Below are 27,952 nucleotides of genomic sequence, written 5' to 3' on the forward strand. Positions count from 1 at the left end.
TGATGTTTGTTTGCTCATCCTAACTTTGATTTCGGCTTGATAAGATCCCAAAACGGGTGAAAATCCTCAAGAAAATGTCAACTTTTAGATCTGTAAATGGCACACAAGCCACAGCAAACAAGGTTATGGGTGATCTCCAGCCATAGTCCTAACAAGCATATCACAACAGTCAGGGGAAAGGAATTAAAATCCACTTGCCATGCACATCTAAAAGCAAGCAAGCCTTCATCAGATTGCTGTTGTGGACTTTGGCTCTTTGTCCCATAAGGATTGCGTGAATCAATGTCGTAACCTTTTGTTGAAGCTGGAGTTGAGCTGAGGGCTTGATTTGGGACAAATGGGCAGAAACATGTGGAAAACAATGATATTTCTTAAATTCTGCTGACAAGTCATTCAATCAAATATGGCACATAGGAAAGTGCATCTTGAACAGGGATTCCTGACCAAAGATTTCATTTTAGACATGGGGTGTGGATGAAAAGAAGGTAACAAGTTAGTGACTCTGGTGGGACTCGAACCCACAACCTTTGAATAGCTCCACAGCTGAGTCTAGAAGTCCAATGCGCTATCCATTGCGCCACAGCGCCAACCAGGGTGTTTTTTTTTTTCAGGCTCTCCAAGACTCATGGATGCTCGAGTTCATTAGGCAGATGCTTTTCTGTTGCTACTAATCAAATTCCACCAAATGCAAACAACTATGGCAGGTGCTGAAACTTGTTGAAAACTGCTTTGCTGTTTTGCTAAGGTAAAACGTGAACATGGTTCCTGTCTGAAGCCTAAAAATCCTGAACTTAAGCCAACCGATACATTTGCGTGTATTGGAAAGATCCAAGGCTTGCTTTGGGGAGGAGGTCAAGTCATGAAATGAGACGTGGCAAAAGTTTATTTAACCACAGGCCCACGCTAAGTTCGCACACTTGGTGTAGTCGTGGCCGAGTGGTTAAGGCGATGGACTAGAAATCCATTGGGGTCTCCCCGCGCAGGTTCGAATCCTGCCGATTACGTCTGTTATCTTGCACAAGAAAGACATGTTGCAACTCATTGTGTTGTGGCTGTGATTTGTAACAAATTTCCTCATGCCCTTAATAGTTGGTGCTTTCTCGAAGACATAATAGTGACATCCTGCCCCCTTTTTATCCTTAATAGCTGCTGCTTTGTTGGAGAAATCCTGTCACCCCTTCCCAACGTTGAATTGTCTTCCAATGACAAGCTGCCCGTAGACATCCGATCGGTTATATGAGTGCGTGGCCAGCGACCTGTAATCCGTGCAAGACGTGACTTTTCTAGAGCCTGCCGTGTCAGGATGGCCGAGCGGTCTAAGGCGCTGCGTTCAGGTCGCAGTCTCCCCTGGAGGCGTGGGTTCAAATCCCACTTCTGACAAGAGCCCCTTTTCTTTGTTGCGTTTAGGAAATCGTGTATGGATCTGAATCAACAACCTTGACCTCTCACAGCATAGCTTTGCTTGCAAGCGAAGAAGTTTGGACTTTTCTTCATCAAGCGCTTGCTTCTTCGATTTTTTGGACAATGTAGACATGGTTGTGTTGAGGCAAAGCTCGGAGCAGGGTGCTATAATGAAGGCTACAGGTTCTGAGCTGAACTTCAGACATCAGGCAAATGTTCCACGGCTACTCAGAAAATGATTCAATTCTTGCAAATCAAAATGCCAGTGTTCGTTCACTTCTGTGGGAGGAATAGAGCTACCTTGCTTGAGCTCCATGGACAGATGTCTACCTGTGGAAAACACATGAAAACTGAGCAGAAATCCTGGCTGAAAGCAAGATACCCTGCCACAACCTGAGCCCACAAGCACTTAAGCCTTGAGTTCCTCATGCAGTTGGACCCAGACCTTGTCTGGTGCACCAAGAGATGAAACTCACAACAAGGACTGCTGGGATTTGAACCCAGGATCTCCTGTTTACAAGACAGGTGCTTTCACCAGCTAAGCCACAGTGCCAACAGCCTGGGTGGCACCTTGGGCATGACCCAGCACTTTTAACCGAGGCTCTCCTGGCCAAGACTTAATCTGATTGCAATGCTAATATTTCCTCCATCCGCATGCAGACCTCGCTGAGCTAGTGAGACGAGTACTCAACCAGCGATGCCATGCAAATGCTTTGATGTTTGTTTGCTCATCCTAACTTTGATTTCGGCTTGATAAGATCCCAAAACGGGTAAAAATCCTCAAGAAAATGTCAACTTTTAGATCTGTAAATTGCACACAAGCCACAGCAAACAAGGTTATGGGTGATCTTCAGCCATAGTCCTAACAAGCATATCACAACAGTCAGGGGAAAGGAATTAAAATCCACTTGCCATGCACATCTAAAAGCAAGCAAGCCTTCATCAGATTGCTGTTGTGGACTTTGGCTCTTTGTCCCATAAGGATTGCGTGACTCAATGTCGTAACCTTTTGTTGAAGCTGGAGTTGAGCTGAGGGCTTGATTTGGGACAAATGGGCAGAAACATGTGGAAAACAATGATATTTCTTAAATTCTGCTGACAAGTCATTCAATCAAATATGGCACATAGGAAAGTGCATCTTGAACAGGGATTCCTGACCAAAGATTTCATTTTAGACATGGGGTGTGGATGAAAAGAAGGTAACAAGTTAGTGACTCTGGTGGGACTCGAACCCACAACCTTTGAATAGCTCCACAGCTGAGTCTAGAAGTCCAATGCGCTATCCATTGCGCCACAGAGCCAACCAGGGTGTTTTTTTTTTCAGGCTCTCCAAGACTCATGGATGCTGGAGTTCATTAGGCAGATGCTTTTCTGTTGCTACTAATCAAATTCCACCAAATGCAAACAACTATGGCAGGTGCTGAAACTTGTTGAAAACTGCTTTGCTGTTTTGCTAAGGTAAAACGTGAACATGGTTCCTGTCTGAAGCCTAAAAATCCTGAACTTAAGCCAACCGATACACTTGCGTGTATTGGAAAGATCCAAGGCTTGCTTTGGGGAGGAGGTCAAGTCATGAAATGAGACGTGGCAAAAGTTTATTTAACCACAGGCCCACGCTAAGTTCGCACACTTGGTGTAGTCGTGGCCGAGTGGTTAAGGCGATGGACTAGATATCCATTGGGGTCTCCCCGCGCAGATTCGTATCCTGCCGATTACGTCTGTTATTTTGCACAAGAAAGACATGTTGCAACTCATTGTGTTGTGGCTGTGATTTGTAACAAATTTCCTCATGCCCTTAATAGTTGGTGCTTTCTCGAAGACATAATAGTGACATCCTGCCCCCTTTTTATCCTTAATAGCTGCTGCTTTGTTGGAGAAATCCTGTCACCCCTTCCCAACGTTGAATTGTCTTCCAATGACAAGCTGCCCGTAGACATCCGATCGGTTATATGAGTGCGTGGCCAGCGACCTGTAATCCGTGCAAGACGTGACTTTTCTAGAGCCTGCCGTGTCAGGATGGCCGAGCGGTCTAAGGCGCTGCGTTCAGGTCGCAGTCTCCCCTGGAGGCGTGGGTTCAAATCCCACTTCTGACAAGAGCCCCTTTTCTTTGTTGCGTTTAGGAAATCGTGTATGGATCTGAATCAACAACCTTGACCTCTCACAGCATAGCTTTGCTTGCAAGCGAAGAAGTTTGGACTTTTCTTCATCAAGCGCTTGCTTCTTCGATTTTTTGGACAATGTAGACATGGTTGTGTTGTTGAGGCAAAGCTCGGAGCAGGGTGCCATAATGAAGGCTACAGGTTCTGAGCTGAACTTCCTTTTTACGGATGCTGAAAAATTCTTTTGAGATGTCCCAGCACATGTTTGATTGCTGAAGTCAAGGAATCAGCTTCTCTTTGACGATTGGGTATGAAAAGTTGTCATTGTTCATGATTCATAGGTTCATTTCATCTTTTTGTCTGTATTTTGCAGCATGGCCCATAGATGGTTGAAGACATGTCCCAGTCTGCGTCATCAAGTGCATCCTGTAACGCGGCCACTAATTGGTCCGTACAGCGCGCGACCTCCCTCTGAACCCGCACTTCCTGTTTCTGCCTTTGTTTATATTTTGGCATGAGGAAGATAGCGGCATGGTCAGATTTACCAAAGGGTGGACGAGATTGTGCCCTATAGCCGTCCTTGACTGTAGTGTAGCAGTGGTCCAGTGTCCTTTTGCCCCTGGTGGGACAGGTGATATGCTGATGAAAGTTTGGCCCTTCGCGTTTAAGGTTGGCACTGTTAAAGTCCACCGCCACAATAAGCGCAGCGTCACGGTGTTGTGTCTGGTGCTGTGTGAATGCCTCATGCAGCTCGCATAAGGCAGTCTCCGTGTGCGCTTAAGGCAGGATATAAATGGTGCTGAATATTACCGATGTAAATTTCCGAGGTAAATAAAAAGGAGGACACATGATGGACAGTAGTTCCACGTTTGGAGTGCAGGAGCGTGCGAGAGGAACAACGCTCCTGCTGTTGCACCAGCTGCTATTGACCATTAAACACACGCCGCCTCCCCTTGACTTCCCTAAGTCCTGTGTCCTGTCCATGCGGTGAACGGAGAAGAACTCGGCCGGCTGGATGACGTGGTCCGGCACCGCTGGGTTCAGCCATGTCTCGGTAAAGCAGAGGAGATTGCAGTCCCGAATGTCTCTCTGGAACTTTATCCTGGCCCTGAGGTCATCGAGTTTGTTCTCCAGTGACTGGACATCGTGACGGCAGCCGACCTCACTGGCGCCATCTTGCGCCTTCCTGAGCATAAGACAATCTCCTAAGAGTAAGTCTCCACCGGGAAATTGTGGAAATCCTTGGCAAGTAGTCTGCAATTTCCAATTTTCTGCCCTTGAGAATTCCTTAATCCAAGCTAGCCCTCTTAATCGCTTTGAACAACTTGTGCCAAATGCTCTTTTTTCCTAAGCACCAATAGAAGGTAACGCCTGAACAGGGACTTGAACCCTGGACCCTCAGATTAAAAGTCTGATGCTCTACCGACTGAGCTATCCAATTTATCCTGGCATACAGTTTACAGCAAAAAAAATATGTATATATATATATATATATACTAGCTTATTGACAGCCATTGACTTCATTTAAATGTGACCAAATATAAGTCGGTAGAGTGAAACGTCCCACATATAAAAAGTCACACTTGTGTGGAAGCAAACATCAGGCAAATGTTCCACGGCTACTCAGAAAATGATTCAATTCTTGCAAATCAAAATGCCAGTGTTCGTTCACTTCTGTGGGAGGAATAGAGCTACCTTGCTTGAGCTCCATGGACAGATGTCTACCTGTGGAAAACACATGAAAACTGAGCAGAAATCCTGGCTGAAAGCAAGATACCCTGCCACAACCTGAGCCCACAAGCACTTAAGCCTTGAGTTCCTAATGCAGTTGGACCCAGACCTTGTCTGGTGCACCAAGAGATGAAACTCACAACAGGCACTGCTGGGATTTGAACCCAGGATCTCCTGTTTACAAGACAGGTGCTTTCACCAGCTAAGCCACAGTGCCAACAGCCTGGGTGGCACCTTGGGCATGACCCAGCACTTTTAACCGAGACTCTCCTGGCCAAGACTTAATCTGATTGCAATGCTAATATTTCCTCCATCCGCATGCAGACCTCGCTAAGCTAGTGAGACGAGTACTCAACCAGCGATGCCATGCAAATGCTTTGATGTTTGTTTGCTCATCCTAACTTTGATTTCGGCTTGATAAGATCCCAAAACGGGTGAAAATCCTCAAGAAAATGTCAACTTTTAGATCTGTAAATGGCACACAAGCCACAGCAAACAAGGTTATGGGTGATCTCCAGCCATAGTCCTAACAAGCATATCACAACAGTCAGGCGAAAGGAATTAAAATCCACTTGCCATGCACATCTAAAAGCAAGCAAGCCTTCATCAGATTGCTGTTGTGGACTTTGGCTCTTTGTCCCATAAGGATTGCGTGAATCAATGTCGTAACCTTTTGTTGAAGCTGGAGTTGAGCTGAGGGCTTGATTTGGGACAAATGGGCAGAAACATGTGGAAAACAATGATATTTCTTAAATTCTGCTGACAAGTCATTCAATCAAATATGGCACATAGGAAAGTGCATCTTGAACAGGGATTCCTGACCAAAGATTTCATTTTAGACATGGGGTGTGGATGAAAAGAAGGTAACAAGTTAGTGACTCTGGTGGGACTCGAACCCACAACCTTTGAATAGCTCCACAGCTGAGTCTAGAAGTCCAATGCGCTATCCATTGCGCCACAGAGCCAACCAGGGTGTTTTTTTTTTCAGGCTCTCCAAGACTCATGGATGCTGGAGTTCATTAGGCAGATGCTTTTCTGTTGCTACTAATCAAATTCCACCAAATGCAAACAACTATGGCAGGTGCTGAAACTTGTTGAAAACTGCTTTGCTGTTTTGCTAAGGTAAAACGTGAACATGGTTCCTGTCTGAAGCCTAAAAATCCTGAACTTAAGCCAACCGATACACTTGCGTGTATTGGAAAGATCCAAGGCTTGCTTTGGGGAGGAGGTCAAGTCATGAAATGAGACGTGGCAAAAGTTTATTTAACCACAGGCCCACGCTAAGTTCGCACACTTGGTGTAGTCGTGGCCGAGTGGTTAAGGCGATGGACTAGATATCCATTGGGGTCTCCCCGCGCAGATTCGTATCCTGCCGATTACGTCTGTTATTTTGCACAAGAAAGACATGTTGCAACTCATTGTGTTGTGGCTGTGATTTGTAACAAATTTCCTCATGCCCTTAATAGTTGGTGCTTTCTCGAAGACATAATAGTGACATCCTGCCCCCTTTTTATCCTTAATAGCTGCTGCTTTGTTGGAGAAATCCTGTCACCCCTTCCCAACGTTGAATTGTCTTCCAATGACAAGCTGCCCGTAGACATCCGATCGGTTATATGAGTGCGTGGCCAGCGACCTGTAATCCGTGCAAGACGTGACTTTTCTAGAGCCTGCCGTGTCAGGATGGCCGAGCGGTCTAAGGCGCTGCGTTCAGGTCGCAGTCTCCCCTGGAGGCGTGGGTTCAAATCCCACTTCTGACAAGAGCCCCTTTTCTTTGTTGCGTTTAGGAAATCGTGTATGGATCTGAATCAACAACCTTGACCTCTCACAGCATAGCTTTGCTTGCAAGCGAAGAAGTTTGGACTTTTCTTCATCAAGCGCTTGCTTCTTCGATTTTTTGGACAATGTAGACATGGTTGTGTTGTTGAGGCAAAGCTCGGAGCAGGGTGCCATAATGAAGGCTACAGGTTCTGAGCTGAACTTCCTTTTTACGGATGCTGAAAAATTCTTTTGAGATGTCCCAGCACATGTTTGATTGCTGAAGTCAAGGAATCAGCTTCTCTTTGACGATTGGGTATGAAAAGTTGTCATTGTTCATGATTCATAGGTTCATTTCATCTTTTTGTCTGTATTTTGCAGCATGGCCCATAGATGGTTGAAGACATGTCCCAGTCTGCGTCATCAAGTGCATCCTGTAACGCGGCCACTAATTGGTCCGTACAGCGCGCGACCTCCCTCTGAACCCGCACTTCCTGTTTCTGCCTTTGTTTATATTTTGGCATGAGGAAGATAGCGGCATGGTCAGATTTACCAAAGGGTGGATGAGATTGTGCCCTATAGCCGTCCTTGACTGTAGTGTAGCAGTGGTCCAGTGTCCTTTTGCCCCTGGTGGGACAGGTGATATGCTGATGAAAGTTTGGCCCTTCGCGTTTAAGGTTGGCACTGTTAAAGTCCACCGCCACAATAAGCGCAGCGTCACGGTGTTGTGTCTGGTGCTGTGTGAATGCCTCATGCAGCTCGCATAAGGCAGTCTCCGTGTGCGCTTAAGGCAGGATATAAATGGTGCTGAATATTACCGATGTAAATTTCCGAGGTAAATAAAAAGGAGGACACATGATGGACAGTAGTTCCACGTTTGGAGTGCAGGAGCGTGCGAGAGGAACAACGCTCCTGCTGTTGCACCAGCTGCTATTGACCATTAAACACACGCCGCCTCCCCTTGACTTCCCTAAGTCCTGTGTCCTGTCCATGCGGTGAACGGAGAAGAACTCGGCCGGCTGGATGACGTGGTCCGGCACCGCTGGGTTCAGGCATGTCTCGGTAAAGCAGAGGAGATTGCAGTCCCGAATGTCTCTCTGGAACTTTATCCTGGCCCTGAGGTCATCGAGTTTGTTCTCCAGTGACTGGACATCGTGACGGCAGCCGACCTCACTGGCGCCATCTTGCGCCTTCCTGAGCATAAGACAATCTCCTAAGAGTAAGTCTCCACCGGGAAATTGTGGAAATCCTTGGCAAGTAGTCTGCAATTTCCAATTTTCTGCCCTTGAGAATTCCTTAATCCAAGCTAGCCCTCTTAATCGCTTTGAACAACTTGTGCCAAATGCTCTTTTTTCCTAAGCACCAATAGAAGGTAACGCCTGAACAGGGACTTGAACCCTGGACCCTCAGATTAAAAGTCTGATGCTCTACCGACTGAGCTATCCAATTTATCCTGGCATACAGTTTACAGCAAAAAAAATATGTATATATATATATATATATATATATATATTTATCCATATATACTAGCTTATTGACAGCCATTGACTTCATTTAAATGTGACCAAATATAAGTCGGTAGAGTGAAACGTCCCACATATAAAAAGTCACACTTGTGTGGAAGCAAACATCAGGCAAATGTTCCACGGCTACTCAGAAAATGATTCAATTCTTGCAAATCAAAATGCCAGTGTTCGTTCACTTCTGTGGGAGGAATAGAGCTACCTTGCTTGAGCTCCATGGACAGATGTCTACCTGTGGAAAACACATGAAAACTGAGCAGAAATCCTGGCTGAAAGCAAGATACCCTGCCACAACCTGAGCCCACAAGCACTTAAGCCTTGAGTTCCTAATGCAGTTGGACCCAGACCTTGTCTGGTGCACCAAGAGATGAAACTCACAACAGGCACTGCTGGGATTTGAACCCAGGATCTCCTGTTTACAAGACAGGTGCTTTCACCAGCTAAGCCACAGTGCCAACAGCCTGGGTGGCACCTTGGGCATGACCCAGCACTTTTAACCGAGACTCTCCTGGCCAAGACTTAATCTGATTGCAATGCTAATATTTCCTCCATCCGCATGCAGACCTCGCTGAGCTAGTGAGACGAGTACTCAACCAGCGATGCCATGCAAATGCTTTGATGTTTGTTTGCTCATCCTAACTTTGATTTCGGCTTGATAAGATCCCAAAACGGGTAAAAATCCTCAAGAAAATGTCAACTTTTAGATCTGTAAATTGCACACAAGCCACAGCAAACAAGGTTATGGGTGATCTTCAGCCATAGTCCTAACAAGCATATCACAACAGTCAGGGGAAAGGAATTAAAATCCATTTGCCATGCACATCTAAAAGCAAGCAAGCCTTCATCAGATTGCTGTTGTGGACTTTGGCTCTTTGTCCCATAAGGATTGCGTGACTCAATGTCGTAACCTTTTGTTGAAGCTGGAGTTGAGCTGAGGGCTTGATTTGGGACAAATGGGCAGAAACATGTGGAAAACAATGATATTTCTTAAATTCTGCTGACAAGTCATTCAATCAAATATGGCACATAGGAAAGTGCATCTTGAACAGGGATTCCTGACCAAAGATTTCATTTTAGACATGGGGTGTGGATGAAAAGAAGGTAACAAGTTAGTGACTCTGGTGGGACTCGAACCCACAACCTTTGAATAGCTCCACAGCTGAGTCTAGAAGTCCAATGCGCTATCCATTGCGCCACAGAGCCAACCAGGGTGTTTTTTTTTTTCAGGCTCTCCAAGACTCATGGATGCTGGAGTTCATTAGGCAGATGCTTTTCTGTTGCTACTAATCTAATTCCACCAAATGCAAACAACTATGGCAGGTGCTGAAACTTGTTGAAAACTGCTTTGCTGTTTTGCTAAGGTAAAACGTGAACATGGTTCCTGTCTGAAGCCTAAAAATCCTGAACTTAAGCCAACCGATACACTTGCGTGTATTGGAAAGATCCAAGGCTTGCTTTGGGGAGGAAGTCAAGTCATGAAATAAGACGTGGCAAAAGTTTATTTAACCACAGGCCCACGCTAAGTTCGCACACTTGGTGTAGTCGTGGCCGAGTGGTTAAGGCGATGGACTAGATATCCATTGGGGTCTCCCCGCGCAGATTCGTATCCTGCCGATTACGTCTGTTATTTTGCACAAGAAAGACATGTTGCAACTCATTGTGTTGTGGCTGTGATTTGTAACAAATTTCCTCATGCCCTTAATAGTTGGTGCTTTCTCGAAGACATAATAGTGACATCCTGCCCCCTTTTTATCCTTAATAGCTGCTGCTTTGTTGGAGAAATCCTGTCACCCCTTCCCAACGTTGAATTGTCTTCCAATGACAAGCTGCCCGTAGACATCCGATCGGTTATATGAGTGCGTGGCCAGCGACCTGTAATCCGTGCAAGACGTGACTTTTCTAGAGCCTGCCGTGTCAGGATGGCCGAGCGGTCTAAGGCGCTGCGTTCAGGTCGCAATCTCCCCTGGAGGCGTGGGTTCAAATCCCACTTCTGACAAGAGCCCCTTCTCTTTGTTGCGTTTAGGAAATCGTTTATGGATCTGAATCAACAACCTTGACCTCTCACAGCATAGCTTTGCTTGCAAGCGAAGAAGTTTGGACTTTTCTTCATCAAGCGCTTGCTTCTTCGATTTTTTGGACAATGTAGACATGGTTGTGTTGTTGAGGCAAAGCTCGGAGCAGGGTGCCATAATGAAGGCTACAGGTTCTGAGCTGAACTTCCTTTTTACGGATGCTGAAAAATTCTTTTGAGATGTCCCAGCACATGTTTGATTGCTGAAGTCAAGGAATCAGCTTCTCTTTGACGATTGGGTATGAAAAGTTGTCATTGTTCATGATTCATAGGTTCATTTCATCTTTTTGTCTGTATTTTGCAGCATGGCCCATAGATGGTTGAAGACATGTCCCAGTCTGCGTCATCAAGTGCATCCTGTAACGCGGCCACTGATTGGTCCGTACAGCGCGCGACCTCCCTCTGAACCCGCACTTCCTGTTTCTGCCTTTGTTTATATTTTGGCATGAGGAAGATAGCGGCATGGTCAGATTTACCAAACGGTGGACGAGATTGTGCCCTATAGCCGTCCTTGACTGTAGTGTAGCAGTGGTCCAGTGTCCTTTTGCCCCTGGTGGGACAGGTGATATGCTGATGAAAGTTTGGCGCTTCGCGTTTAAGGTTGGCACTGTTAAAGTCCACCGCCACAATAAGCGCAGCGTCACGGTGTTGTGTCTGGTGCTGTGTGAATGCCTCATGCAGCTCGCATAAGGCAGTCTTCGTGTGCGCTTAAGGCAGGATATAAATGGTGCTGATTATTACCGATGTAAATTTCCGAGGTAAATAAAAAGGAGGACACATGATGGACAGTAGTTCCACGTTTGGAGTGCAGGAGCGTGCGAGAGGAACAACGCTCCTGCTGTTGCACCAGCTGCTATTGACCATTAAACACACGCCGCCTCCCCTTGACTTCCCTAAGTCCTGTGTCCTGTCCATGCGGTGAACGGAGAAGAACTCGGCCGGCTGGATGACGTGGTCCGGCACCGCTGGGTTCAGCCATGTCTCGGTAAAGCAGAGGAGATTGCAGTCCCGAATGTCTCTCTGGAACTTTATCCTGGCCCTGAGGTCATCGAGTTTGTTCTCCAGTGACTGGACATCGTGACGGCAGCCGACCTCACTGGCGCCATCTTGCGCCTTCCTGAGCATAAGACAATCTCCTAAGAGTAAGTCTCCACCGGGAAATTCTTGGCAAGTAGTCTGCAATTTCCAATTTTCTGCCCTTGAGAATTCCTTAATCCAAGCTAGCCCTCTTAATCGCTTTGAACAACTTGTGCCAAATGCTCTTTTTTCCTAAGCACCAATAGAAGGTCACGCCTGAACAGGGACTTGAACCCTGGACCCTCAGATTAAAAGTCTGATGCTCTACCGACTGAGCTATCCAATTTATCCTGGCATACAGTTTACAGCAAAAAAAATATGTATATATATATATATATATATATTTATCCATATATACTAGCTTATTGACAGCCATTGACTTCATTTAAATGTGACCAAATATAAGTCGGTAGAGTGAAACGTCCCACATATAAAAAGTCACACTTGTGTGGAAGCAAACATCAGGCAAATGTTCCACGGCTACTCAGAAAATGATTCAATTCTTGCAAATCAAAATGCCAGTGTTCGTTCACTTCTGTGGGAGGAATAGAGCTACCTTGCTTGAGCTTCATGGACAGATGTCTAACTGTGGAAAACACATGAAAACTGAGCAGAAATCCTGGCTGAAAGCAAGATACCCTGCCACAACCTGAGCCCACAAGCACTTAAGCCTTGAGTTCCTAATGCAGTTGGACCCAGACCATCTCTGGTGCACCAAGAGATGAAACTCACAACAGGCACTGCTGGGATTTGAACCCAGGATCTCCTGTTTACAAGACAGGTGCTTTCACCAGCTAAGCCACAGTGCCAACAGCCTGGGTGGCACCTTGGGCATGACCCAGCACTTTTAACCGAGACTCTCCTGGCCAAGACTTAATCTGATTGCAATGCTAATATTTCCTCCATCCGCATGCAGACCTTGCTAAGCTAGTAATACGAGTACTCAACCAGCGATGCCATGCAAATGCTTTGATGTTTGTTTGCTCATCCTAACTTTGATTTCGGCTTGATAAGATCCCAAAACGGGTGAAAATCCTCAAGAAAATGTCAACTTTTAGATCTGTAAATGGCACACAAGCCACAGCAAACAAGGTTATGGGTGATCTCCAGCCATAGTCCTAACAAGCATATCACAACAGTCAGGGGAAAGGAATTAAAATCCACTTGCCATGCACATCTAAAAGCAAGCAAGCCTTCATCAGATTGCTGTTGTGGACTTTGGCTCTTTGTCCCATAAGGATTGCGTGAATCAATGTCGTAACCTTTTGTTGAAGCTGGAGTTGAGCTGAGGGCTTGATTTGGGACAAATGGGCAGAAACATGTGGAAAACAATGATATTTCTTAAATTCTGCTGACAAGTCATTCAATTAAATATGGCACATAGGAAAGTGCATCTTGAACAGGGATTCCTGACCAAAGATTTCATTTTAGACATGGGGTGTGGATGAAAAGAAGGTAACAAGTTAGTGACTCTGGTGGGACTCGAACCCACAACCTTTGAATAGCTCCACAGCTGAGTCTAGAAGTCCAATGCGCTATCCATTGCGCCACAGAGCCAACCAGGGAGTTTTTTTTTCAGGCTCTCCAAGACTCATGGATGCTGGAGTTCATTAGGCAGATGCTTTTCTGTTGCTACTAATCAAATTCCACCAAATGCAAACAACTATGGCAGGTGCTGAAACTTGTTGAAAACTGCTTTGCTGTTTTGCTAAGGTAAAACGTGAACATGGTTCCTGTCTGAAGCCTAAAAATCCTGAACTTAAGCCAACCGATACACTTGCGTGTATTGGAAAGATCCAAGGCTTGCTTTGGGGAGGAGGTCAAGTCATGAAATGAGACGTGGCAAAAGTTTATTTAACCACAGGCCCACGCTAAGTTCGCACTATTGGTGTAGTCGTGGCCGAGTGGTTAAGGCGATGGACTAGAAATCCATTGCGGTCTCCCCGCGCAGATTCGAATCCTGCCGATTACGTCTGTTATTTTGCACAAGAAAGACATGTTGCAACTCATTGTGTTGTGGCTGTGATTTGTAACAAATTTCCTCATGCCCTTAATAGTTGGTGCTTTCTCGAAGACATAATAGTGACATCCTGCCCCCTTTTTATCCTTAATAGCTGCTGCTTTGTTGGAGAAATCCTGTCACCCCTTCCCAACGTTGAATTGTCTTCCAATGACAAGCTGCCCGTAGACATCCGATCGGTTATATGAGTGCGTGGCCAGCGACCTGTAATCCGTGCAAGACGTGACTTTTCTAGAGCCTGCCGTGTCAGGATGGCCGAGCGGTCTAAGGCGCTGCGTTCAGGACGCAGTCTCCCCTGGAGGCGTGGGTTCAAATCCCACTTCTGACAAAAGCCCCTTCTCTTTGTTGCGTTTAGGAAATCGTGTATGGATCTGAATCAACAACCTTGACCTCTCACAGCATAGCTTTGCTTGCAAGCGAAGAAGTTTGGACTTTTCTTCATCTAGCGCTTGCTTCTTCGATTTTTTGGACAATGTAGACATGGTTGTGTTGAGGCAAAGCTCGGAGCAGGGTGCTATAATGAAGGCTACAGGTTCTGAGCTGAACTTCAGACATCAGGCAAATGTTCCACGGCTACTCAGAAAATGATTCAATTCTTGCAAATCAAAATGCCAGTGTTCGTTCACTTCTGTGGGAGGAATAGAGCTACCTTGCTTGAGCTCCATGGACAGATGTCTACCTGTGGAAAACACATGAAAACTGAGCAGAAATCCTGGCTGAAAGCAAGATACCCTGCCACAACCTGAGCCCACAAGCACTTAAGCCTTGAGTTCCTAATGCAGTTGGACCCAGACCTTGTCTGGTGCACCAAGAGATGAAACTCACAACAGGCACTGCTGGGATTTGAACCCAGGATCTCCTGTTTACAAGACAGGTGCTTTCACCAGCTAAGCCACAGTGCCAACAGCCTGGGTGGCACCTTGGGCATGACCCAGCACTTTTAACCGAGACTCTCCTGGCCAAGACTTAATCTGATTGCAATGCTAATATTTCCTCCATCCGCATGCAGACCTCGCTAAGCTAGTGAGACGAGTACTCAACCAGCGATGCCATGCAAATGCTTTGATGTTTGTTTGCTCATCCTAACTTTGATTTCGGCTTGATAAGATCCCAAAACGGGTGAAAATCCTCAAGAAAATGTCAACTTTTAGATCTGTAAATGGCACACAAGCCACAGCAAACAAGGTTATGGGTGATCTCCAGCCATAGTCCTAACAAGCATATCACAACAGTCAGGGGAAAGGAATTAAAATCCACTTGCCATGCACATCTAAAAGCAAGCAAGCCTTCATCAGATTGCTGTTGTGGACTTTGGCTCTTTGTCCCATAAGGATTGCGTGAATCAATGCCGTAACCTTTTGTTGAAGCTGGAGTTGAGCTGAGGGCTTGATTTGGGACAAATGGGCAGAAACATGTGGAAAACAATGATATTTCTTAAATTCTGCTGACAAGTCATTCAATTAAATATGGCACATAGGAAAGTGCATCTTGAACAGGGATTCCTGACCAAAGATTTCATTTTAGACATGGGGTGTGGATGAAAAGAAGGTAACAAGTTAGTGACTCTGGTGGGACTCGAACCCACAACCTTTGAATAGCTCCACAGCTGAGTCTAGAAGTCCAATGCGCTATCCATTGCGCCACAGAGCCAACCAGGGAGTTTTTTTTTCAGGCTCTAAAAGACTCATGGATGCTGGAGTTCATTAGGCAGATGCTTTTCTGTTGCTACTAATCAAATTCCACCAAATGCAAACAACTATGGCAGGTGCTGAAACTTGTTGAAAACTGCTTTGCTGTTTTGCTAAGGTAAAACGTGAACATGGTTCCTGTCTGAAGCCTAAAAATCCTTAAATAAGCCAACCGATACACTTGCGTGTATTGGAAAGATCCAAGGCTTGCTTTGGGGAGGAGGTCAAGTCATGAAATGAGACGTGGCAAAAGTTTATTTAACCACAGGCCCACGCTAAGTTCGCACTATTGGTGTAGTCGTGGCCGAGTGGTTAAGGCGATGGACTAGAAATCCATTGCGGTCTCCCCGCGCAGATTCGAATCCTGCCGATTACGTCTGTTATTTTGCACAAGAAAGACATGTTGCAACTCATTGTGTTGTGGCTGTGATTTGTAACAAATTTCCTCATGCCCTTAATAGTTGGTGCTTTCTCGAAGACATAATAGTGACATCCTGCCCCCTTTTTATCCTTAATAGCTGCTGCTTTGTTGGAGAAATCCTGTCACCCCTTCCCAACGTTGAATTGTCTTCCAATGACAAGCTGCCCGTAGACATCCGATCGGTTATATGAGTGCGTGGCCAGCGACCTGTAATCCGTGCAAGACGTGACTTTTCTAGAGCCTGCCGTGTCAGGATGGCCGAGCGGTCTAAGGCGCTGCGTTCAGGACGCAGTCTCCCCTGGAGGCGTGGGTTCAAATCCCACTTCTGACAAAAGCCCCTTCTCTTTGTTGCGTTTAGGAAATCGTGTATGGATCTGAATCAACAACCTTGACCTCTCACAGCATAGCTTTGCTTGCAAGCGAAGAAGTTTGGACTTTTCTTCATCTAGCGCTTGCTTCTTCGATTTTTTGGACAATGTAGACATGGTTGTGTTGAGGCAAAGCTCGGAGCAGGGTGCTATAATGAAGGCTACAGGTTCTGAGCTGAACTTCAGACATCAGGCAAATGTTCCACGGCTACTCAGAAAATGATTCAATTCTTGCAAATCAAAATGCCAGTGTTCGTTCACTTCTGTGGGAGGAATAGAGCTACCTTGCTTGAGCTCCATGGACAGATGTCTACCTGTGGAAAACACATGAAAACTGAGCAGAAATCCTGGCTGAAAGCAAGATACCCTGCCACAACCTGAGCCCACAAGCACTTAAGCCTTGAGTTCCTAATGCAGTTGGACCCAGACCTTGTCTGGTGCACCAAGAGATGAAACTCACAACAGGCACTGCTGGGATTTGAACCCAGGATCTCCTGTTTACAAGACAGGTGCTTTCACCAGCTAAGCCACAGTGCCAACAGCCTGGGTGGCACCTTGGGCATGACCCAGCACTTTTAACCGAGACTCTCCTGGCCAAGACTTAATCTGATTGCAATGCTAATATTTCCTCCATCCGCATGCAGACCTCGCTAAGCTAGTGAGACGAGTACTCAACCAGCGATGCCATGCAAATGCTTTGATGTTTGTTTGCTCATCCTAACTTTGATTTCGGCTTGATAAGATCCCAAAACGGGTGAAAATCCTCAAGAAAATGTCAACTTTTAGATCTGTAAATGGCACACAAGCCACAGCAAACAAGGTTATGGGTGATCTCCAGCCATAGTCCTAACAAGCATATCACAACAGTCAGGGGAAAGGAATTAAAATCCACTTGCCATGCACATCTAAAAGCAAGCAAGCCTTCATCAGATTGCTGTTGTGGACTTTGGCTCTTTGTCCCATAAGGATTGCGTGAATCAATGTCGTAACCTTTTGTTGAAGCTGGAGTTGAGCTGAGGGCTTGATTTGGGACAAATGGGCAGAAACATGTGGAAAACAATGATATTTCTTAAATTCTGCTGACAAGTCATTCAATTAAATATGGCACATAGGAAAGTGCATCTTGAACAGGGATTCCTGACCAAAGATTTCATTTTAGACATGGGGTGTGGATGAAAAGAAGGTAACAAGTTAGTGACTCTGGTGGGACTCGAACCCACAACCTTTGAATAGCTCCACAGCTGAGTCTAGAAGTCCAATGCGCTATCCATTGCGCCACAGAGCCAACCAGGGAGTTTTTTTTTCAGGCTCTAAAAGACTCATGGATGCTGGAGTTCATTAGGCAGATGCTTTTCTGTTGCTACTAATCAAATTCCACCAAATGCAAACAACTATGGCAGGTGCTGAAACTTGTTGAAAACTGCTTTGCTGTTTTGCTAAGGTAAAACGTGAACATGGTTCCTGTCTGAAGCCTAAAAATCCTTAAATAAGCCAACCGATACACTTGCGTGTATTGGAAAGATCCAAGGCTTGCTTTGGGGAGGAGGTCAAGTCATGAAATGAGACGTGGCAAAAGTTTATTTAACCACAGGCCCACGCTAAGTTCGCACTATTGGTGTAGTCGTGGCCGAGTGGTTAAGGCGATGGACTAGAAATCCATTGCGGTCTCCCCGCGCAGATTCGAATCCTGCCGATTACGTCTGTTATTTTGCACAAGAAAGACATGTTGCAACTCATTGTGTTGTGGCTGTGATTTGTAACAAATTTCCTCATGCCCCTAATAGTTGGTGCTTTCTCGAAGACATAATAGTGACATCCTGCCCCCTTTTTATCCTTAATAGCTGCTCCTTTGTTGGAGAAATCCTGTCACCCCTTCCCAACGTTGAATTGTCTTCCAATGACAAGCTGCCCGTAGACATCCGATCGGTTATATGAGTGCGTGGCCAGCGACCTGTAATCCGTGCAAGACGTGACTTTTCTAGAGCCTGCCGTGTCAGGATGGCCGAGCGGTCTAAGGCGCTGCGTTCAGGACGCAGTCTCCCCTGGAGGCGTGGGTTCAAATCCCACTTCTGACAAAAGCCCCTTCTCTTTGTTGCGTTTAGGAAATCGTGTATGGATCTGAATCAACAACCTTGACCTCTCACAGCATAGCTTTGCTTGCAAGCGAAAAAGTTTGGACTTTTCTTCATCTAGCGCTTGCTTCTTCGATTTTTTGGACAATGTAGACATGGTTGTGTTGAGGCAAAGCTCGGAGCAGGGTGCCATAATGAAGGCTACAGGTTCTGAGCTGAACTTCAGACATCAGGCAAATGTTCCACGGCTACTCAGAAAATGATTCAATTCTTGCAAATCAAAATGCCAGTGTTCGTTCACTTCTGTGGGAGGAATAGAGCTACCTTGCTTGAGCTCCATGGACAGATGTCTACCTGTGGAAAACACATGAAAACTGAGCAGAAATCCTGGCTGAAAGCAAGATACCCTGCCACAACCTGAGCCCACAAGCACTTAAGCCTTGAGTTCCTAATGCAGTTGGACCCAGACCTTGTCTGGTGCACCAAGAGATGAAACTCACAACAGGCACTGCTGGGATTTGAACCCAGGATCTCCTGTTTACAAGACAGGTGCTTTCACCAGCTAAGCCACAGTGCCAACAGCCTGGGTGGCACCTTGGGCATGACCCAGCACTTTTAACCGAGACTCTCCTGGCCAAGACTTAATCTGATTGCAATGCTAATATTTCCTCCATCCGCATGCAGACCTCGCTAAGCTAGTGAGACGAGTACACAACCAGCGATGCCATGCAAATGCTTTGATGTTTGTTTGCTCATCCTAACTTTGATTTCGGCTTGATAAGATCCCAAAACGGGTGAAAATCCTCAAGAAAATGTCAACTTTTAGATCTGTAAATGGCACACAAGCCACAGCAAACAAGGTTATGGGTGATCTCCAGCCATAGTCCTAACAAGCATATCACAACAGTCAGGGGAAAGGAATTAAAATCCACTTGCCATGCACATCTAAAAGCAAGCAAGCCTTCATCAGATTGCTGTTGTGGACTTTGGCTCTTTGTCCCATAAGGATTGCGTGAATCAATGTCGTAACCTTTTGTTGAAGCTGGAGTTGAGCTGAGGGCTTGATTTGGGACAAATGGGCAGAAACATGTGGAAAACAATGATATTTCTTAAATTCTGCTGACAAGTCATTCAATTAAATATGGCACATAGGAAAGTGCATCTTGAACAGGGATTCCTGACCAAAGATTTCATTTTAGACATGGGGTGTGGATGAAAAGAAGGTAACAAGTTAGTGACTCTGGTGGGACTCGAACCCACAACCTTTGAATAGCTCCACAGCTGAGTCTAGAAGTCCAATGCGCTATCCATTGCACCACAGAGCCAACCAGGGTGTTTTTTTTTTTCAGGCTCTCCAAGACTCATGGATGCTCGAGCTCATTAGGCAGATGCTTTTCTGTTGCTACTAATCAAATTCCACCAAATGCAAACAACTATGGCAGGTGCTGAAACTTGTTGAAAACTGCTTTGCTGTTTTGCTAAGGTAAAACGTGAACATGGTTCCTGTCTGAAGCCTAAAAATCCTTAAATAAGCCAACCGATACACTTGCGTGTATTGGAAAGATCCAAGGCTTGCTTTGGGGAGGAGGTCAAGTCATGAAATGAGACGTGGCAAAAGTTTATTTAACCACAGGCCCACGCTAAGTTCGCACTATTGGTGTAGTCGTGGCCGAGTGGTTAAGGCGATGGACTAGAAATCCATTGCGGTCTCCCCGCGCAGATTCGAATCCTGCCGATTACGTCTGTTATTTTGCACAAGAAAGACATGTTGCAACTCATTGTGTTGTGGCTGTGATTTGTAACAAATTTCCTCATGCCCTTAATAGGTGGTGCTTTCTCGAAGACATAATAGTGACATCCTGCCCCCTTTTTATCCTTAATAGCTGCTCCTTTGTTGGAGAAATCCTGTCACCCCTTCCCAACGTTGAATTGTCTTCCAATGACAAGCTGCCCGTAGACATCCGATCGGTTATATGAGTGCGTGGCCAGCGACCTGTAATCCGTGCAAGACGTGACTTTTCTAGAGCCTGCCGTGTCAGGATGGCCAAGCGGTCTAAGGCGCTGCGTTCAGGACGCAGTCTCCCCTGGAGGCGTGGGTTCAAATCCCACTTCTGACAAAAGCCCCTTCTCTTTGTTGCGTTTAGGAAATCGTGTATGGATCTGAATCAACAACCTTGACCTCTCACAGCATAGCTTTGCTTGCAAGCGAAAAAGTTTGGACTTTTCTTCATCTAGCGCTTGCTTCTTCGATTTTTTGGACAATGTAGACATGGTTGTGTTGAGGCAAAGCTCGGAGCAGGGTGCCATAATGAAGGCTACAGGTTCTGAGCTGAACTTCAGACATCAGGCAAATGTTCCACGGCTACTCAGAAAATGATTCAATTCTTGCAAATCAAAATGCCAGTGTTCGTTCACTTCTGTGGGAGGAATAGAGCTACCTTGCTTGAGCTCCATGGACAGATGTCTACCTGTGGAAAACACATGAAAACTGAGCAGAAATCCTGGCTGAAAGCAAGATACCCTGCCACAACCTGAGCCCACAAGCACTTAAGCCTTGAGTTCCTAATGCAGTTGGACCCAGACCTTGTCTGGTGCACCAAGAGATGAAACTCACAACAGGCACTGCTGGGATTTGAACCCAGGATCTCCTGTTTACAAGACAGGTGCTTTCACCAGCTAAGCCACAGTGCCAACAGCCTGGGTGGCACCTTGGGCATGACCCAGCACTTTTAACCGAGACTCTCCTGGCCAAGACTTAATCTGATTGCAATGCTACTATTTCCTCCATCCGCATGCAGACCTCGCTAAGCTAGTGAGACGAGTACTCAACCAGCGATGCCATGCAAATGCTTTGATGTTTGTTTGCTCATCCTAACTTTGATTTCGGCTTGATAAGATCCCAAAACGGGTGAAAATCCTCAAGAAAATGTCAACTTTTAGATCTGTAAATGGCACACAAGCCACAGCAAACAAGGTTATGGGTGATCTCCAGCCATAGTCCTAACAAGCATATCACAACAGTCAGGGGAAAGGAATTAAAATCCACTTGCCATGCACATCTAAAAGCAAGCAAGCCTTCATCAGATTGCTGTTGTGGACTTTGGCTCTTTGTCCCATAAGGATTGCGTGAATCAATGTCGTAACCTTTTGTTGAAGCTGGAGTTGAGCTGAGGGCTTGATTTGGGACAAATGGGCAGAAACATGTGGAAAACAATGATATTTCTTAAATTCTGCTGACAAGTCATTCAATTAAATATGGCACATAGGAAAGTGCATCTTGAACAGGGATTCCTGACCAAAGATTTCATTTTAGACATGGGGTGTGGATGAAAAGAAGGTAACAAGTTAGTGACTCTGGTGGGACTCGAACCCACAACCTTTGAATAGCTCCACAGCTGAGTCTAGAAGTCCAATGCGCTATCCATTGCGCCACAGAGCCAACCAGGGTGTTTTTTTTTTCAGGCTCTCCAAGACTCATGGATGCTGGAGTTCATTAGGCAGATGCTTTTCTGTTGCTACTAATCAAATTCCACCAAATGCAAACAACTATGGCAGGTGCTGAAACTTGTTGAAAACTGCTTTGCTGTTTTGCTAAGGTAAAACGTGAACATGGTTCCTGTCTGAAGCCTAAAAATCCTGAACTTAAGCCAACCGATACACTTGCGTGTATTGGAAAGATCCAAGGCTTGCTTTGGGGAGGAGGTCAAGTCATGAAATGAGACGTGGCAAAAGTTTATTTAACCACAGGCCCACGCTAAGTTCGCACTATTGGTGTAGTCGTGGCCGAGTGGTTAAGGCGATGGACTAGAAATCCATTGCGGTCTCCCCGCGCAGATTCGAATCCTGCCGATTACGTCTGTTATTTTGCACAAGAAAGACATGTTGCAACTCATTGTGTTGTGGCTGTGATTTGTAACAAATTTCCTCATGCCCTTAATAGTTGGTGCTTTCTCGAAGACATAATAGTGACATCCTGCCCCCTTTTTATCCTTAATAGCTGCTCCTTTGTTGGAGAAATCCTGTCACCCCTTCCCAACGTTGAATTGTCTTCCAATGACAAGCTGCCCGTAGACATCCGATCGGTTATATGAGTGCGTGGCCAGCGACCTGTAATCCGTGCAAGACGTGACTTTTCTAGAGCCTGCCGTGTCAGGATGGCCGAGCGGTCTAAGGCGCTGTGTTCAGGTCGCAGTCTCCCCTGGAGGCGTGGGTTCAAATCCCACTTCTGACAAGAGCCCCGTCTCTTTGTTGCGTTTAGGAAATCGTGTATGGATCTGTATCAACAACCTTGACCTCTCACAGCATAGCTTTGCTTGCAAGCGAAGAAGTTTGGACTTTTCTTCATCAAGCGCTTGCTTCTTCGATTTTTTGGACAATGTAGACATGGTTGTGTTGTTGAGGCAAAGCTCGGAGCAGGGTGCCATAATGAAGGCTACAGGTTCTGAGCTGAACTTCCTTTTTACGGATGCTGAAAAATTCTTTTGAGATGTCCCAGCACATGTTTGATTGCTGAAGTCAAGGAATCAGCTTCTCTTTGACGATTGGGTATGAAAAGTTGTCATTGTTCATGATTCATAGGTTCATTTCATCTTTTTGTCTGTATTTTGCAGCATGGCCCATAGATGGTTGAAGACATGTCCCAGTCTGCGTCATCAAGTGCATCCTGTAACGCGGCCACTGATTGGTCCGTACAGCGCGCGACCTCCCTCTGAACCCGCACTTCCTGTTTCTGCCTTTGTTTATATTTTGGCATGAGGAAGATAGCGGCATGGTCAGATTTACCAAACGGTGGACGAGATTGTGCCCTATAGCCGTCCTTGACTGTAGTGTAGCAGTGGTCCAGTGTCCTTTTGCCCCTGGTGGGACAGGTGATATGCTGATGAAAGTTTGGCGCTTCGCGTTTAAGGTTGGCACTGTTAAAGTCCACCGCCACAATAAGCGCAGCGTCACGGTGTTGTGTCTGGTGCTGTGTGAATGCCTCATGCAGCTCGCATAAGGCAGTCTTCGTGTGCGCTTAAGGCAGGATATAAATGGTGCTGATTATTACCGATGTAAATTTCCGAGGTAAATAAAAAGGAGGACACATGATGGACAGTAGTTCCACGTTTGGAGTGCAGGAGCGTGCGAGAGGAACAACGCTCCTGCTGTTGCACCAGCTGCTATTGACCATTAAACACACGCCGCCTCCCCTTGACTTCCCTAAGTCCTGTGTCCTGTCCATGCGGTGAACGGAGAAGAACTCGGCCGGCTGGATGACGTGGTCCGGCACCGCTGGGTTCAGCCATGTCTCGGTAAAGCAGAGGAGATTGCAGTCCCGAATGTCTCTCTGGAACTTTATCCTGGCCCTGAGGTCATCGAGTTTGTTCTCCAGTGACTGGACATCGTGACGGCAGCCGACCTCACTGGCGCCATCTTGCGCCTTCCTGAGCATAAGACAATCTCCTAAGAGTAAGTCTCCACCGGGAAATTGTGGAAATCCTTGGCAAGTAGTCTGCAATTTCCAATTTTCTGCCCTTGAGAATTCCTTAATCCAAGCTAGCCCTCTTAATCGCTTTGAACAACTTGTGCCAAATGCTCTTTTTTCCTAAGCACCAATAGAAGGTAACGCCTGAACAGGGACTTGAACCCTGGACCCTCAGATTAAAAGTCTGATGCTCTACCGACTGAGCTATCCAATTTATCCTGGCATACAGTTTACAGCAAAAAAAATATGTATATATATATATATATATTTATCCATATATACTAGCTTATTGACAGCCATTGACTTCATTTAAATGTGACCAAATATAAGTCGGTGGAGTGAAACGTCCCACATATAAAAAGTCACACTTGTGTGGAAGCAAACATCAGGCAAATGTTCCACGGCTACTCAGAAAATGATTCAATTCTTGCAAATCAAAATGCCAGTGTTCGTTCACTTCTGTGGGAGGAATAGAGCTACCTTGCTTGAGCTTCATGGACAGATGTCTACCTGTGGAAAACACATGAAAACTGAGCAGAAATCCTGGCTGAAAGCAAGATACCCTGCCACAACCTGAGCCCACAAGCACTTAAGCCTTGAGTTCCTAATGCAGTTGGACCCAGACCATCTCTGGTGCACCAAGAGATGAAACTCACAACAGGCACTGCTGGGATTTGAACCCAGGATCTCCTGTTTACAAGACAGGTGCTTTCACCAGCTAAGCCACAGTGCCAACAGCCTGGGTGGCACCTTGGGCATGACCCAGCACTTTTAACCGAGACTCTCCTGGCCAAGACTTAATCTGATTGCAATGCTAATATTTCCTCCATCCGCATGCAGACCTTGCTAAGCTAGTAATACGAGTACTCAACCAGCGATGCCATGCAAATGCTTTGATGTTTGTTTGCTCATCCTAACTTTGATTTCGGCTTGATAAGATCCCAAAACGGGTGAAAATCCTCAAGAAAATGTCAACTTTTAGATCTGTAAATGGCACACAAGCCACAGCAAACAAGGTTATGGGTGATCTCCAGCCATAGTCCTAACAAGCATATCACAACAGTCAGGGGAAAGGAATTAAAATCCACTTGCCATGCACATCTAAAAGCAAGCAAGCCTTCATCAGATTGCTGTTGTGGACTTTGGCTCTTTGTCCCATAAGGATTGCGTGAATCAATGTCGTAACCTTTTGTTGAAGCTGGAGTTGAGCTGAGGGCTTGATTTGGGACAAATGGGCAGAAACATGTGGAAAACAATGATATTTCTTAAATTCTGCTGACAAGTCATTCAATCAAATATGGCACATAGGAAAGTGCATCTTGAACAGGGATTCCTGACCAAAGATTTCATTTTAGACATGGGGTGTGGATGAAAAGAAGGTAACGAGTTAGTGACTCTGGTGGGACTCGAACCCACAACCTTTGAATAGCTCCACAGCTGAGTCTAGAAGCCCAATGCGCTATCCATTGCGCCAAAGCTGGGGAACAATAGTCTGTTTGAGGGGGGGAAGAGGGCGAAAAGAAGGGGAAGAAGGGGGAAAAGGGAAAAAGGAGAAAAAAGGAAGAAAAAAATGAAAAATTGAGAAAAAATTAGGTGAAATGAAAGTTATTACCATCTTTGATGTTTCCCTCTAGCTGTAGACTGCTAATGTCATTGTAATTTTAAGATTTGCATCAAAAATGAACATTTTCATGCATTAGGCAGGGGGAGGTTATGGATCCAAAGGTCTCCGGTTCGATTCCCGTGAATGACGTTTTTTTTTTTAAACCCAAAAATCTGAAAAGTGTCACAAAAAAAAAAAATACTGCCTAATTAATCATAACATGAGGTTAGGTTATTGTAAAAGTATTACAATTTGTTGTTTAATGCTTTATGCTGTGTCACACAAAAAGTAAATTTGACTAATATAATCAAATTAATAGAATAAACATGAAAGGCAATGCAACAGTGTCTTTACATTCTCTATATGACTGTGACCTGCTGGAATGAAGGCAAATTCATTACAAATAAAATATTAATCTGGTGATGTACTTTAAAGAGAATCATATTCTGTCATTTTTTTCATCTATAGTCTATAAAAAAGCCACTCTGACTCTTGTTTCTACAAATATTTGTGAAAGAAATAAATCATAAAGCTTCTTTAAAAATATAATGCAAATTTATTATCAAATTATGGTATCATTATACAGTTATATATTGCACTCACTCATTATCTCTCCACCTTCTTCCAGTTCTTTAAAACTAAAAATATCTAAAAATAAATGCTAGAAGAAAATACATACAAAGAAAACTTAAAAATGTCTGCCTTTTCGGTAAAATCAGTGATAAAACAACAATAAAAAAGAATGGAAAACATGTATCTATGCATATAGAGATCCAATCTGCAACTTAGACACTATTTACACACCACCAATTAAAACACAAGTTTTCACAAATTATTAGACTATTTTTTTTTATCAGCCGTTTAATCATTGTCCATTTTGTCAATGCATAATGAACGTGTGTTGTGGGCTCTTGTAAATGTCACAGAGTCTGACAAAGATGGCCTCTGCTAGGAAACAACAGTCTGTCTACTGGCCAGGTGATCCGGTGGAGCCATGGACGAGCCATGGTCCCCACACCTGGTGTAAATTCACCCTTTGTTTTGGGATGTCTAAAGTCCAGTGCTCAACCGCACATGATGCCGAGCAGGGGATGCCTCACGCTGCTTGTCATATGGCATTCAGTTTTGACAGAGAGCTATGATGGTGCAGACCTGCTGGTTGCTGAGTGTTTAACCAGTTTCAGTCCTTGTCCAGATGCTCCACTCGGTCCATTCGTGGGACAGTGCTTATCCCCAGCCTAGTAAATATAGCACATACAATAAAAATCAATAACTATACTACCACAAGCAAGAAAACAATGCACATTATGCTGTACAAACTCTCACCTAAAGACCCAGCAGCTGTTGCTCAGGTGCTGGTGGCCATCACCCTGGTGGTCCTGGGGGATCAGCAGTCATGGCTGTTGACACAGTGGCTAACAGTTTGGTGGTTTGGCAGTTGCTGACACAGAAGATGGAGAAAGTGACAGAGGAGAAACTGTCTGAATATACGACTGCGAGAGGGTGACAATGTCCTTCTAGCCATGGCACTTGTATCAGCTCTGGACAGTGCAGAAGAGCTGGGGAGGAACTGAGAGAGTAAGAAAGCATAGTTAATGGATTATATGAATGAAGACTAAAACCTTTAATGGATATGGATGGATAGATAGATAGTGTTTATATCAGTGTATAATACAGGAGGATGGCGGTGTGTATCTGTAATACACAGTTAAATCCAGTTCAGTCATATTAACTGTATTAGAGTCTAAACTTACTCAAGGTGGATTTGTGCCACAACAGATTCACTAAATGACTGAAGTTATAACACAAACCTCATTCATATTGTGATTTAAATCTGTATGAGAATATAATCTACTGGTTTACTAACATTACGTTGTTACTGTAGTCAGGTTACAGTTACGGTTGATTATTCATTGTTTTGTCGAGTGTACAGTGATTGATTTTAAAGCATCAGATTATAATCTAATACAGTTAAATATGCATGCACCACATGTCCGTTATAACGCTGTTATGCCGTGTGTGTGTGTGTGTGTGTGTGTGTGTGTGTGTGTTACATGTTGGAATGCCGATACTGTACAGTACTTTAGCAGCCTGCACTCAGTTTGTACTGTACATGCAAGGGAAACGTTTGTGTTCATGTTTATTTTACATGCAGTGGTTTTGTTAATCTTCTGATCATACGCAGGGCTGAACTCTCCATAATATCACCGCGACCACTGTGTGATAATAAATACAGAAAATGTGTCATTACTGTACGAATACACTGCGAAAACGCTGGAAAACACTAAAATACACCGCTAATGTGTAAGTGTAAATCTTATTGGAGGCACGACTCTTTAGGAAACGTTAATGTTAATACAGCATCGGCAACTTTACAATAACGTTATATGACATAAACCGCTTAAATTAAGTATATTTATCTCTGAAATCAATACTATTGTAATGTACATCTTACCGTGTTATGTTGAAAGAATATTGATATTCCGAACCGTTTAAAAGTTTGAATACGTTGCATCCGCACTGGAGGCGGGACCAAGGCAGATATTTTGGAAACGGAGGAAGCTGATTGGCTTTGAATTTTGGAAACGGAGGAAGCTGATTGGCTTTGAATTTTGGAAACGGAGGAAGCTGATTGGTTTAGAATTTTGGAAACGCAACG

The 27,952-nt window shown here is 45.0% G+C and overlaps 30 non-coding genes across 30 annotated transcripts; 15 read left to right on the plus strand and 15 right to left on the minus strand.

Annotated features, from left to right (window-relative positions):
- The first annotated feature begins 922 nt into the window (after window positions 1-922).
- trnas-aga (transfer RNA serine (anticodon AGA)) lies at window positions 923-1,004 on the plus strand. The gene has a single exon. It is a non-coding gene; the product is annotated as a tRNA-Ser (tRNA).
- Window positions 1,005-1,297: 293 nt separating this feature from the next.
- trnal-cag (transfer RNA leucine (anticodon CAG)) lies at window positions 1,298-1,380 on the plus strand. Its single transcript has one exon. It is a non-coding gene; the product is annotated as a tRNA-Leu (tRNA).
- A 1,232-nt stretch (window positions 1,381-2,612) lies between these two features.
- trnar-ucu (transfer RNA arginine (anticodon UCU)) lies at window positions 2,613-2,702 on the minus strand. Its single transcript is given in 2 exon segments — window positions 2,613-2,648; window positions 2,666-2,702. It is a non-coding gene; the product is annotated as a tRNA-Arg (tRNA).
- Window positions 2,703-3,411: 709 nt separating this feature from the next.
- On the plus strand, window positions 3,412-3,494 carry trnal-cag (transfer RNA leucine (anticodon CAG)). Its single transcript has one exon. It is a non-coding gene; the product is annotated as a tRNA-Leu (tRNA).
- A 1,880-nt stretch (window positions 3,495-5,374) lies between these two features.
- Window positions 5,375-5,448, minus strand: trnat-ugu (transfer RNA threonine (anticodon UGU)). The gene has a single exon. It is a non-coding gene; the product is annotated as a tRNA-Thr (tRNA).
- A 658-nt stretch (window positions 5,449-6,106) lies between these two features.
- trnar-ucu (transfer RNA arginine (anticodon UCU)) lies at window positions 6,107-6,196 on the minus strand. The gene is given in 2 exon segments: window positions 6,107-6,142; window positions 6,160-6,196. It is a non-coding gene; the product is annotated as a tRNA-Arg (tRNA).
- Window positions 6,197-6,905: 709 nt separating this feature from the next.
- On the plus strand, window positions 6,906-6,988 carry trnal-cag (transfer RNA leucine (anticodon CAG)). The gene has a single exon. It is a non-coding gene; the product is annotated as a tRNA-Leu (tRNA).
- A 1,902-nt stretch (window positions 6,989-8,890) lies between these two features.
- trnat-ugu (transfer RNA threonine (anticodon UGU)) lies at window positions 8,891-8,964 on the minus strand. The gene has a single exon. It is a non-coding gene; the product is annotated as a tRNA-Thr (tRNA).
- A 658-nt stretch (window positions 8,965-9,622) lies between these two features.
- On the minus strand, window positions 9,623-9,712 carry trnar-ucu (transfer RNA arginine (anticodon UCU)). The gene is given in 2 exon segments: window positions 9,623-9,658; window positions 9,676-9,712. It is a non-coding gene; the product is annotated as a tRNA-Arg (tRNA).
- A 710-nt stretch (window positions 9,713-10,422) lies between these two features.
- Window positions 10,423-10,505, plus strand: trnal-cag (transfer RNA leucine (anticodon CAG)). The gene has a single exon. It is a non-coding gene; the product is annotated as a tRNA-Leu (tRNA).
- Window positions 10,506-12,392: 1,887 nt separating this feature from the next.
- trnat-ugu (transfer RNA threonine (anticodon UGU)) lies at window positions 12,393-12,466 on the minus strand. The gene has a single exon. It is a non-coding gene; the product is annotated as a tRNA-Thr (tRNA).
- A 658-nt stretch (window positions 12,467-13,124) lies between these two features.
- trnar-ucu (transfer RNA arginine (anticodon UCU)) lies at window positions 13,125-13,214 on the minus strand. The gene is given in 2 exon segments: window positions 13,125-13,160; window positions 13,178-13,214. It is a non-coding gene; the product is annotated as a tRNA-Arg (tRNA).
- A 333-nt stretch (window positions 13,215-13,547) lies between these two features.
- On the plus strand, window positions 13,548-13,629 carry trnas-aga (transfer RNA serine (anticodon AGA)). Its single transcript has one exon. It is a non-coding gene; the product is annotated as a tRNA-Ser (tRNA).
- A 293-nt stretch (window positions 13,630-13,922) lies between these two features.
- Window positions 13,923-14,005, plus strand: trnal-cag (transfer RNA leucine (anticodon CAG)). The gene has a single exon. It is a non-coding gene; the product is annotated as a tRNA-Leu (tRNA).
- Window positions 14,006-14,505: 500 nt separating this feature from the next.
- Window positions 14,506-14,579, minus strand: trnat-ugu (transfer RNA threonine (anticodon UGU)). Its single transcript has one exon. It is a non-coding gene; the product is annotated as a tRNA-Thr (tRNA).
- Window positions 14,580-15,237: 658 nt separating this feature from the next.
- On the minus strand, window positions 15,238-15,327 carry trnar-ucu (transfer RNA arginine (anticodon UCU)). The gene is given in 2 exon segments: window positions 15,238-15,273; window positions 15,291-15,327. It is a non-coding gene; the product is annotated as a tRNA-Arg (tRNA).
- A 332-nt stretch (window positions 15,328-15,659) lies between these two features.
- trnas-aga (transfer RNA serine (anticodon AGA)) lies at window positions 15,660-15,741 on the plus strand. The gene has a single exon. It is a non-coding gene; the product is annotated as a tRNA-Ser (tRNA).
- A 293-nt stretch (window positions 15,742-16,034) lies between these two features.
- Window positions 16,035-16,117, plus strand: trnal-cag (transfer RNA leucine (anticodon CAG)). The gene has a single exon. It is a non-coding gene; the product is annotated as a tRNA-Leu (tRNA).
- Window positions 16,118-16,617: 500 nt separating this feature from the next.
- trnat-ugu (transfer RNA threonine (anticodon UGU)) lies at window positions 16,618-16,691 on the minus strand. The gene has a single exon. It is a non-coding gene; the product is annotated as a tRNA-Thr (tRNA).
- A 658-nt stretch (window positions 16,692-17,349) lies between these two features.
- trnar-ucu (transfer RNA arginine (anticodon UCU)) lies at window positions 17,350-17,439 on the minus strand. The gene is given in 2 exon segments: window positions 17,350-17,385; window positions 17,403-17,439. It is a non-coding gene; the product is annotated as a tRNA-Arg (tRNA).
- A 332-nt stretch (window positions 17,440-17,771) lies between these two features.
- trnas-aga (transfer RNA serine (anticodon AGA)) lies at window positions 17,772-17,853 on the plus strand. Its single transcript has one exon. It is a non-coding gene; the product is annotated as a tRNA-Ser (tRNA).
- A 293-nt stretch (window positions 17,854-18,146) lies between these two features.
- Window positions 18,147-18,229, plus strand: trnal-cag (transfer RNA leucine (anticodon CAG)). The gene has a single exon. It is a non-coding gene; the product is annotated as a tRNA-Leu (tRNA).
- Window positions 18,230-18,729: 500 nt separating this feature from the next.
- On the minus strand, window positions 18,730-18,803 carry trnat-ugu (transfer RNA threonine (anticodon UGU)). Its single transcript has one exon. It is a non-coding gene; the product is annotated as a tRNA-Thr (tRNA).
- Window positions 18,804-19,885: 1,082 nt separating this feature from the next.
- On the plus strand, window positions 19,886-19,967 carry trnas-aga (transfer RNA serine (anticodon AGA)). Its single transcript has one exon. It is a non-coding gene; the product is annotated as a tRNA-Ser (tRNA).
- Window positions 19,968-20,260: 293 nt separating this feature from the next.
- trnal-cag (transfer RNA leucine (anticodon CAG)) lies at window positions 20,261-20,343 on the plus strand. The gene has a single exon. It is a non-coding gene; the product is annotated as a tRNA-Leu (tRNA).
- Window positions 20,344-20,843: 500 nt separating this feature from the next.
- On the minus strand, window positions 20,844-20,917 carry trnat-ugu (transfer RNA threonine (anticodon UGU)). Its single transcript has one exon. It is a non-coding gene; the product is annotated as a tRNA-Thr (tRNA).
- Window positions 20,918-21,575: 658 nt separating this feature from the next.
- On the minus strand, window positions 21,576-21,665 carry trnar-ucu (transfer RNA arginine (anticodon UCU)). Its single transcript is given in 2 exon segments — window positions 21,576-21,611; window positions 21,629-21,665. It is a non-coding gene; the product is annotated as a tRNA-Arg (tRNA).
- A 334-nt stretch (window positions 21,666-21,999) lies between these two features.
- trnas-aga (transfer RNA serine (anticodon AGA)) lies at window positions 22,000-22,081 on the plus strand. The gene has a single exon. It is a non-coding gene; the product is annotated as a tRNA-Ser (tRNA).
- A 293-nt stretch (window positions 22,082-22,374) lies between these two features.
- On the plus strand, window positions 22,375-22,457 carry trnal-cag (transfer RNA leucine (anticodon CAG)). Its single transcript has one exon. It is a non-coding gene; the product is annotated as a tRNA-Leu (tRNA).
- Window positions 22,458-24,349: 1,892 nt separating this feature from the next.
- trnat-ugu (transfer RNA threonine (anticodon UGU)) lies at window positions 24,350-24,423 on the minus strand. Its single transcript has one exon. It is a non-coding gene; the product is annotated as a tRNA-Thr (tRNA).
- Between the last annotated feature and the right edge of the window lie 3,529 nt (window positions 24,424-27,952).

This window comes from Clarias gariepinus, chromosome 5, assembly GCF_024256425.1.
Source record: "Clarias gariepinus isolate MV-2021 ecotype Netherlands chromosome 5, CGAR_prim_01v2, whole genome shotgun sequence".
NCBI lineage: Eukaryota > Metazoa > Chordata > Actinopteri > Siluriformes > Clariidae > Clarias > Clarias gariepinus.